Genomic DNA, 8582 nt, shown 5'->3' with positions numbered 1-8582 from the left:
AATGGCAAGTCCTGGACTAGAACCCACATTTCCTAACTCCTTTACTCCAGTACACCATGCTGTCTTTTGAGACCTTTTATCAAGGATAGTCTATCCCAGAGTTGTTTAAGGTGAAACGTTGTGTTGTAAATCGAATTCCAGAACTTTAAGCAGGAGAAAGGATAGAAAATAGAGGCAGCAGAAGACCGTTTGTTTGAGTAAACTGATTTTGCAAGGTAACAATGTCTGGTTTGAAAACTGAATGCTTTTCTTCTGAGTAAAAAGACTTTATTTTTTGTATCCCAGAGATGTCTGGCTTATTGCTGTTCAATAAGAGATGTTTGTTGAATTGAATTGCAGAAATAGGTCTAATGAGAGTTTAAAAGCAATATGTAGGACAGATTTGAGTATACATGAAGGCAGGTAGGTGGAAACCAATGCAATGAGAGCAATTGATGCTGTAGAGTAAGGGGATAGGTATGGGAATAAAGTTCCTTAGGACTTGGGATCTCAAGTCACAGGTATACAGGATACAAATACATCAGCCCAGTTCTGATTCCTCCCCTCTAGAGAGAGTGCTCTTTGGAAAATAAAGTTGCCATTTCATTTATCTTGAACATATTCTGTAGTGGTGTACATCAATGCATGTTACTGATCAGCTGTTGGAACTTTGTGGCATGTGACAAGTCACCGAGGCATATTATAGAAGCAGAAGTCTACAGGTAAACTTGACATGAATGGACAGGGAGGTATTGGGAAAAAGATAGTGGGAATAGTTGCTAAGAAAGAGTTTCAGGGTAAGCTTTTAAAATTTAGGTACTAGTATCTAAATAATGAATTCCTAAGAAACTTAATAAACCTCTTGAGGTAACTTTTTGAGCAGCAATTTTATTTTCCAGTTGTAGGTTAATTTATGTTATACGTTGTTGTACCCAACATAATGAGTATCACCTCCATTAAAACTGTGGTAAACAATGAGAGATGCTCAATTTGGCTGGAATATTGGGACCAGGAGTTTTGGTAAGTAATAAATCAAGATTATATTAGGACAGGTAAATAGATTTCTTTTCAACTATTTTCATAGGCCAATCACTTTTTTTTGTTGCCCTTCTGCACTTCATCTCTGGAGTTGAAATACTTGATACTTTATTAGCCAGTCATGGGATATCAATATAAATAAAAACAAAATAAAAAGCCTGCTACCTAGGAAAGTATAAATGTGTTTCCATAGGAGAACTTTGGCAGACAGGAAGATGAACCTGCTTTTGAAAACATTTTTCTATTGGAAAATATGGCTGCTAATTTTTTTTTTTTAATGGTAAAAAAACATTTTCCCCCTTAACTTATCAGCTAAGTCTTTTGTACAAAGTAAAACTACACAAGTTGATAACTGTTTAAAAGCTCTTAGCTATACTCTAAGGAAAAAAAAGTTGCTACTTTTTAAGCTTCTTAAATTTAATACTTTATTTGATTATAACTATAGCTCTGGAAAACGACATCGTGCTTGGTAGAGGGTCAGCGAAAAGAGGAAGACCCTCAACAGGATGGATTGACACAGTGGCTGCAACAGCAGCCTCAAACATAGCAACGATTGTGAGGTTGACACATTTTGTTGTACATAGGGTTGCTGTGAGTTGGAACTGACTTGATGGCGCCTAACAAAAACAACAACATAATCAAAACTTGAGAATTTTCAGGTTTTGAAAATTTATAGCTTGCTGTAATCTGCAGTATTATGAAATAAAAAAGCCCCAAACCAGTTGCCGTTGAGTTGGTTCTGACTCATGGTGACCCCATGTGTTACAGAGCAGAACCGAGCTCTGTAGAGTTTCAATAGCTGTGATCTTTTAGAAGGAAATTGCCAGGCCTTTCTTCTGAGGTGGCTTTGGGTGGATTCAGACTGCCAACATTTCTTTTTTTATTTTTTTTATTTTTAATATTTTATTGTACTTCAGGTGAAGGCTTACAGAACAGATAGTTTCTCATGTAACAGTAACACACATGCTGTTTTATGACATTGGTTAACAACCCCACAACATTTTAACTCTCTAAATTCTCAACTTTTTTTTTTTTTTGGTGAAAATACACATAGCCAAAGATACGCCATTTCAAAAATTTTTTTTTACATACACATTTAAGTGACATTGACTACGCTCTTCTAGTTGTGCTGTTATTCTCACTTAAGATGAAGGCTTACAGGACAAAATAGTCTCTCATTTAACAGTTACTACAAATGTTGCCCTATGACAATGGTTAACAATCTCACAACACATCAACAATATCCTTACTCTACTTTGTGTTCCCTATCATCAGCTTCCTACTCCCCTTCTGCCTTCTGGGCCTTATCACTGGACTCCTGTACCTCGTTACTCTCATGGTTTTACTGGGCTGTCCACTCCCAGGCTGAACAATGAACCTCGAAGGTAACTTCACCACTGAGCTAAAAGGGTGTCTGGGGGCCATACTCTCGGGGTTTCTCCAGTCAGACTGCCAACATTTCTGTTGATAGCTGAGTACTTACCCATTTGTGCTACCCAGGGAAACGTAGTATTATGAATACCACATAAATTCAGAGATAGCAATGAAACCTTACATTGTTGTGATCCACACTCTTTTAAATGTTGCCTTAAGGGGTCACTTAGCGGACCTTCACAGATACATATGATTAACAATGGATAGAGCCTGTACAGTTTCATTTTATGTTAAGGGGTTATTTTGAAACAGTGAATTGTTAAAATGTTACACATTCCCCCAGAAGCAATTTTTGTTTTACCCCTTCTAGTGTAGTGATTTTTTGTTTGTTTGTTTTGTTTAAGGTTCTATTGCAGCCTTCTAACTGAGGAAGATTGGGAGACCTTTTTTTATGAAACGGCATTAAGTCATAGAATAAAAGCTAATGAAAAGTCATATAAATAAAAAGTAGTTTTGTGTGGTATATATTTTGCCTTAGTAAGAATGTGGAAAATAATATTCAGTACTTCCAACATTTTTAGTTGTACACTGTGTGGTAGGAGATCATGGGATGGGTATCATGCTCACCAAGATGCCCCAACAAAGAAGTAGGCTCTTAAGGAATAAAATACCTTTTTTTTGGTCTTAAGATCTAGGGTATTGTTGCTAAAGACATGTAAAGTCATCCTATGTTTTCATAACTACAAGCATAAATGAGGATAACACCTTTGGAAAAGTGCCTACTTTCATGGAAAGTAGGTTATTTACCTTTGGTTTGAGACTGGTAGTCTGGGCTCCTTTGTTTACAAATTGTGCTTCCTCACCTTGACCAAGGCAAGGTTGTGGAAGCTCCATAGATGCATCTAAACTCCCTGAGGGACCAAATTACTGGACTGAGGGCTGAGGACCATGGTCTTGGGGAACATCTAGCTCAACTGGCATAACGTAGTTTATAAAGAAAATATTCTACATCCTGTTTTGGTGAGTAGTGTCCGGGGTCTTAAAAGCTTGTGAGTGGCCATCTAAGAGCCTCCACTGGTAGTCTGGAGCAAGAGAGAATGAAGAAAACCAAAGACGCAAGGGAAAGATTAGTCCAAAGGACTAATGGACCACAACTGATGGACACAAGGAAAATATTAGCCCAGGAGACAGAAAGGGCCACACAAACCAGTTGTAAGAACCTGTATAGAAACTTTCTAGTTCTCTTAATGAGACAAAATCCCAGCCCTCCCAGGTTGGCAGTGGAAGGAAAGCCTCCACTTTGGGTTGGCTTGACCCCAGAGCTCCAACTTTTCTATCTCTTCAGTGATCTCATGGAACACCCTTTTAAAAAATATTTTGGCCCATATATAACTTCGGTCTACCAAATCATTTTCCCATTATTTGCTGAGGCATAGAGAAGGAGGGATGAAACATTGAAATAAGACTTTTCTAAAGGCTAAAAACAAAATAAAAGGGTAATAAAACAATAGTACCTTTTAAGTTGGTTGGCTGGTTTGCAAGGTATAGTTTACTCCTTTGTAGTCTGTGGTCTACTAAAGGGATACCTTCCTGCCTAGTTTCTGGCTTGCCATCATATTATGAAGGTTATCTTTCCTTTAAATATGTCTCCTGTAAGTCTAGGCCCTAGATGGGGGCCAAACAGGGCAATCCATTTCTGTCAGATATATCTAAGTTTCACTTTCCTGGTTTTAGTTTTCTGTCCAGGGATCTCTTTCCTGGATGATTGATACGAGGACTGTGCTTCAGGAGATATTCCATCCCTTACCCATAGGCCTTTGTGATGTGATGGATCACTTTTGTGTGGCCTTTCTAGCTGTGGCCTTGTAACTCCCATTCAGGTGATTGGGCGGGCCTGTGTGATAGTGTAATTGTGGCCCACCAAAGGAATTGATCGGTTTTGCCATCCTGCTGGGTTTGAAATGAGCCACCCAAGAGGCAGGAAAGAGAAGATCCCACCACCACCAAGGAAGAACAGCCAGAAGCCAGCATGTCCTTTGGACCCGAGATCCCTGCACTAAGAAGCTTCTGGAAGCAGGAGACTGAGAGAGAGTGAGTGAGCTATAACCCTGAAGATGGTGAGAAGCGGTGGCAGAAGAGACCTGACAGCAGAGACCAGGCAGCAGGAGATGGCGCTGGACTTCCTGGCCCACAGAGAGAGAAGGTTGAGTGCCTTTGGGCGGAGGCCTAGGGCCAGGGAGAGGCATGCCTGCGAGCATGACTGAGAAGAGGCCGTCCTGATGGAAGAACTGTATCCTGAGTGTTCCTGAGCCTGAATTCTAACTGTTACTTCCCTAATAAATCCCATAATTGTGAGTATTGTCTGTGAGCTCTGTGTGGCCATTGCAGTGAATTATGGAACCTAGCAGAGAAGTAGAGAGTGCCATGGGAGGGACGGTTGGTGTCAGAACTGGTAAAGCTGGTGGAGAGAGGAGGCATGTCTGACCTCCACCTCATAGGAATCAGCCTTGGGCCTTAAATCTTGATTCTCCTTTCCCCTTGTAAAGTTAGAAGAGGTCAGACATTGCTCCCATGTGGTTTTTACAGCCTTAGAAACTATAGCACCAGTTGATCTGCTACATTAGAATGCAGCCCAAGAAGAGATGTGCATGTGCAAAAGTGTGGGAAGGGAACATCTTTGTATTTGTATTTGTACCTGTTTGCTACCCACGGTCCCAGCCTTGACAAAACTCTGGTGTTACCTAGAAATATGGTCATAACATATTCATGTACAAACAAATCAAAACACAGCTAAATAAGCATCGTGTGTTCTTTTACTTTTAAAAGAAAAATAAGTTCTGTATAACCACGTGCTTATATTTGTTTTTAATTCATGTTTTATAATCTTTGCTGTTTGATTTTAATCTGAAAAAATACCATTTTTTTATTAAGCATGAATGTTAGTTGAAGCAATTAAAAAAAAATAGTAGCTTGAATCCAAAAACATCTAAATCCTGGACTGGTTTAATTTGTACAGTTAAGTTGAACTTATGATTTCTGAAACTGTTCTATCCCGTTCTTTCTACTCACTTGTATACGGGGTCTGTTTTTTTTTTTTCCTACTAATGATTAAATAGAATAATTAGTTGCTGTCTTAGTTTCCCAGTGCTGCTGTAACACAAATACCGCAAGTGGATTGCTTTAAAAAACAGAAATTCATTTTCTCAGAGTTCTAGAGGCTAAAAGTCCAAATCAGGGTCTCAGCCATGTTTATTCCTTCCTTGTAGTCTGGGTGTCCCTTGGTTCTTTGTGATCCTCACATGACATCTGCCTTCCCCAGTATGTGTGTGCTGTCTCTGTGTTTGTTTTGCTCTTTATATAACTTAGAAGTGGTTAGGTTTAGGATCCAATCTATACTGGTATGACCTCAACTGACTGGTTGATTACATTTGTGTTAGACTGCAGTATGGTCAGTGATTATATTATGTTACATTACAGGTATAGGGGTGAGGATTCCAGCACATTTCAGGGGAGTACAATTCAATCCATAACAGTTACCAAAGCATCTAATTAAAAAACCAAAACAAAACAATGTAACTGGTATTTCTTAGTACATGTTACATAATTACATAGATGCTTACTAAAAACCAAAACCAAAATCAGTTGCTGTCAAGTCGGTACCGACTTACGGTGACCCCATGTGTTGGAGAGTAAAACTGCATTCCATAGAGTTTCAAAGCTGTGACCTTTCAGAAGGAGATCTCCAGGCCTTTCTTCTGAGGCACTTCTGGGTGGGTTTGAACTGCCAACTTTTTGGTTAGTAGTCCAGCACTTAACTGTTTGCACCACCCATGGAACCAGAGACTCACTAGGGATTGTTTATTTTTAATGAATAATTTTTTAAATATCACTGTGTTTGGCAAGAGTTATTTATACTTGTGGGTCATGAGGTTTGAAGCTATTGGAGAAACTGTAAGACTTAAGGAAATTGTGTGAGTAGCTGATAATTGGCAAATAAATAAGCCTTAGCTATAGTGAACTACTTGCCATTCTCCTAAGGAATCAAGGTTGCTCTCCTTGATTTTGCGATTGCTGCTCCCTGGGTCTAGATTGATCTTTTTTTTTTTTAAATTGTACTTCAGGTGAAGGCTTAGATTGATCTTTTTTGTTTCTCCTGTTTGTCCTTAATTATTAAGCTCAGATGTCACCTCCTCCAGGAAACTTTCTCTCACCATTTCTTTCTTCTCCGCTTCTTTGCTTTTACCCTTCTAGACAGGGTGCTTCTATGTGCTTCCCTAGCATTCTGTGCATTTCTCTATCAGAACACTTTACATACTACATTTTAATTGATTTTTGAATTTGCAAATACCAGAATAGGATAGGATTTTCCCTATAAAACTTTTTTTTTTTCTTTTTCTGTCTAAGAACTCTTTTGAGGTTTTTGTTAGGTGCCATCAAATTGATTCCGACTCATAGCAACAATATGTACATCAGTATGAAACACTGCCCAGTCCTGCGCCATCCTCACGGTCATTGTTATGCTTCAGCCCATTGTTGAAACCACTGTGTCAGTCCATCTCCTTGAGGGTCTTCCTCTTCTTCACTGATCCTCTACTTCACCAAGCATGATGTCCTTCTCCAGAGACTAGTCCTTCCTGATAACCTGTCCAAAGTATGTGAGATGAAGTCTCGCCATCCTTGCTTCTTTTTTTTTGTTTGTTTATTTTTGTAGTTTAAGTGAAAGTTTACATTTCAAGTTAGTTTCTCATACAGAAATTTATGCATACGTTGTTATGTGACCCTAATTGCTCTCCCTATTCTGTGACAGCACACCCCTCCCTTCCACCCCTGATTTCCCATGTCCATTCAGCCAGCTCCTGACCCTCTCTGCCTTCTCATCTCACCTCCTGGCAGAAGCTGCCCATTTTGTCTCATGTATGTACTTGAGGTAAGAAGCACACTTTTCAGGAGTATGATTTTCTGTCCCACAGTCCAGTAGAATCTTTGTCTGAAGAATTGGCCTCGGATATTGTTTTAGTCCTGGCTTGACTGAGAGTCCAGGGGCCATGACTTCTGGGGTTCTTCCAGTCTTGGTCAGACCATTAAGTCTGGTCTTTTTACTAGAATTTGAGTTCTGCACCCCACCTTTCTCCTGCTCTGTGAGGGACTCTCAGTTGTGTTCCCTGTCAGGGCGGTCATTGGTGATAGCCGGGCACCATCTAGTTCTTCTGGTCTCAGGCTGTTGAATTCTCTGGTTTGTGTGGCCCTTTCTGTCTCCTGGGCTAATATATTCCTTGTGTCTTTGGTGTTCTTCATTCTCCTTTACTCCAGGTGGCTTGGGACCAATTGATGCATCTTAGATGGCAGCTTGCTAGCTTTTAAGACCCCAGATGCCACTCACCAAAGTAGGATGCAGAAGATTTTCTTAATAAACTTTGTTAAGCCGGTTGACCTAGATGTCCCCTAAAAGCATGTTCCCCAGACCCCCACTCCTGCTACTCTGTCCCTCGAAGTGTTTGATTGTATTCAGGAAACTTCTTAGCTTTGGTTCAGTCCAGTTGTGCTGACTTCCCCTGTAGTGTGTGCTGTCCCTCCCTTCACCTAAGATAGTTCTTCACTACTGTCTAGTTAGTGAATAACCCTTTCCCTTCCCTCCCCACCCTCATAACCATCAAAGAACGTCTTCTTCTGTGTTTAAATCTTTTCTTGAGTTCTTATAATAGTGGTCTTATACATTATTTGTCCTTCTGGGACTGACTAAATTCACTCAGCATAATGCCCTCCAGATTCCTCCATGTTATGTTACACGGCTTCATTGTTCATCATTGCGTAGTATTCCATTGTGTGGATATACCATAATTTGTTTATCCATTTGTCCTTTGATGTACACCTAGGTTGTTTCCATCTTTGTGAACAGTGCTGCAGTGAACGTGGGTGTTCATATATCTATTTGTGTGATGGCTCTTATTTCTCTAGCATATATTCCAAGGAGTGGGATTGCTGGATCGTATGGTACTTCTGTTTCTAGCTTTTTAAGGAAGCGCCAAATTGATTTTCAAAGTGGTTGTACCATTTTACATTCCCCCCAACAGTGTATAAGTGTTCCAGTCTGTCGACAACCTCTCCAGCATTTATTATTTTGTGTTTTTTGGATTAATGCTAGCCTTGTTGGAATGAGATATCTCATTGTAGTTTTTTTTTTTTTTTTTTAA

The sequence above is a fragment of the Trichechus manatus genome, unplaced genomic scaffold (genome assembly GCF_000243295.1).
Source record: "Trichechus manatus latirostris isolate Lorelei unplaced genomic scaffold, TriManLat1.0 scaffold00006, whole genome shotgun sequence".
Lineage (NCBI taxonomy): Eukaryota > Metazoa > Chordata > Mammalia > Sirenia > Trichechidae > Trichechus > Trichechus manatus.
The sequence above is the reverse complement of the archived record's forward strand: the minus strand, read 5'-3'. Positions refer to the sequence as shown.